Source organism: Palaemon carinicauda, chromosome 33 (genome assembly GCF_036898095.1).
Source record: "Palaemon carinicauda isolate YSFRI2023 chromosome 33, ASM3689809v2, whole genome shotgun sequence".
In the NCBI taxonomy this organism is placed as follows: Eukaryota; Metazoa; Arthropoda; class Malacostraca; order Decapoda; family Palaemonidae; genus Palaemon; species Palaemon carinicauda.
In genome coordinates, this window is record NC_090757.1 from 9,758,481 (window position 1) to 9,760,980 (window position 2,500).

Genomic DNA, 2,500 nt, shown 5'->3' on the forward strand with positions numbered 1-2,500 from the left:
CTCTCTTGTTGGATAATCAACCCATTTTCAGAATATGAACGAAATTATCCTTTGTTATCCTCTTCACCCTAAACTGTCTAATGAACAAATTTGTGTCCTATTACCGAAAATTACACTTGCATTGATCGGCCGAGTTCTAGCGATAGCGTAATAATCGCCTATAATGAACAAATTTCAAAATACACTCTGTTCTTATTTTCTGATTTACCATCTTAGATTACGTACAAATTCCAAAGGTAAATACACAAATGATCCTCTTTTATCTTTAATCTTGAAAACTGTTGAGCCATATGTGTTTTAAGTTACCGGTCCTTGTGTCCTTTTGATTATTATTATTATTATTATTATTATTATTATTATTATTATTACTTGCTAAGCTATAACCCTAGGTGGAAAAGCAGGATGCTATAAGCCCAGGGGCCCCAACATGGAAAATAGCCCAGTGAGGAAAGGAAACAAGGAAAAATAGAATATTTTAAGAACAGTAACAACATTAAAATGAGTATTTCCTATATAAACCTATAAAAAATTTAACAAAACAAGAGGAAGAAAAATAAGATAGAATATTGTGTCCAAGTGTACCCTCAAGCAAGAGAACTCTACCCCAAGACAGTGAAAGACCATGGTACAGAGGCTATTGCACTACCCAAGACTAGAGAACAATGGTTTGATTTTGGAGTGTCCTTCACCTAGAATAGCTTCTTCTTTTTCTTCTTCTTGACAGATTCCAAAAACCCAAGGCAGTGGAAGACCATGATATAGAGGCTATGGCACTACCCAAGACTAGAGAACAATGGTTTGATTTTGGAGTGTCCTTCTCCACTTTAGTGTTACCGTCACCAACTACTGTGGCGTTCATTCCGTTTTCCCCGCCTCTTTTTTTCTTATTTTGGTTAATTTGTCCCCTTTGTTTCTTTGTTTAGTCTTTGTTAGCGACGAAACGCTTCCCCCAACCCCGCATGCTCTCTCTCTCTCTCTCTCTCTCTCTCTCTCTCTCTCTCTCTCTCTCTCTCTCTCTCTCTCTCTCTCTCTCTCTCTCTCTCTCTCTCTCTCTCTCTCTCTCTCTATATATATATATATATATATATATATATATATATATATATATATATCCAACGATGAAGTGAAATTTGAAGCGATTTTGATTGAAATGTAATAGGTTTTCATAAGATGTGAATCATAATAAGTTTCAACTTCTTTTTTTTTATCAATAACGAAGGGAAATATTAGAATTATAGAATGCCTTTAAGATACTGAAGTGTTGATGAAGCACGAGGAATGATAACCTCCATGATATCTCTCTGGGAAGTGGCTTTTGAGATTTTTTACTCGTCTCCATTATTTAAACATACTCCTTTGATTTACCTTTTTTGCCCATTTTCATCGGAGTCTAGGTAAATATTAACGGTATTCAATTCTCTCTTCTCCATAGAACATATATCTGTTTTTCATGGCAACTCAAAAAAATAAATAAATAAATAAAAAAATAAATAAATAAATTCAGGGAGATATCATGGAGTTCATCATTCCTCGTGCTTCATCAACACTTCAGTATCTTCCAAGCATTCTATAATTCTAACAACGAAAAATAAAACTTGAAAACTGGCTACATAACAGTTAGGTGAATGAGAGCATTATATTAGTGGTACATGATTCTCTTTCGATGAAACAAGTATCTTTTTCATGTCAACTCAAACATAAAAAATTCAGGCCCCTAGCAACGAAAAAAGCATGAAAACTGACTACATAACAGTCGTTGGGCAAATGAGAGCATTGTATTAGCGGTACATGATTCTCTTCCGATAAAACATATCTCTTTTTCATGGCAGCTCAAAAAAATTTTTATGACTCCAGCAATAGAAAAAAAAACATGAAAACTGACTACATAACAGACATTACGTAAATGAGAGCATTATATTAGCAATACACGATTCTCTCAATAAAACGTATATCTCCTATTCGGGGCAACTCAGATAAGAAAAAGTTAAGGTCTACAGCAATTAAAAAGTAAAAAAAAAAAAAAAATAGGACTAAGTCATTACAAGCCCCAACATCAACGCATTCCCAAAGGGGAGAATTTGGGTGTGTCCCCCCTTTTTACGTTTTTTGAAGCTTGCCTCGTAATGCACTTATAACCTCATACGTAAAAGCCTCCAAAAACCCCTTCCCCATAAAGAAAGTCTACTAGGGAGAGACATAACGATACCGAAGGTGAGCAGTTTTTCTCCCAGACTAGCGACCACCTCCCTCATTAATGTTTAATCCAACCGCCAGCAGGTTTTAGGGTTCCAGACGTAGATTGCGTAAGGGTTCTAACGCGACTCGGACTCGATATTAAAGGGGCTGGATGCAGACTCGCACCGAGAGCAAGGGGGCTTCGGCAACAGGTCGACAGAGAGAGAGAGAGAGAGAGAGAGAGAGAGAGAGAGGAGAGAGAGAGAGAGAGAGAGAGAGAGAGAGAGAGAGAGAGAGAGAGTGGACTTTCCCTGGGCTTTTTATT

At 36.7% G+C, this 2,500-nt stretch overlaps 1 protein-coding gene across 12 annotated transcripts in view; it reads left to right on the top strand.

The window, feature by feature from the left end:
* The window catches only part of CRMP (Collapsin Response Mediator Protein), a 404,589-nt gene that overhangs the window by 340,670 nt on the left and 61,419 nt on the right, over positions 1-2,500 (top strand). The window lies entirely within an intron of this gene.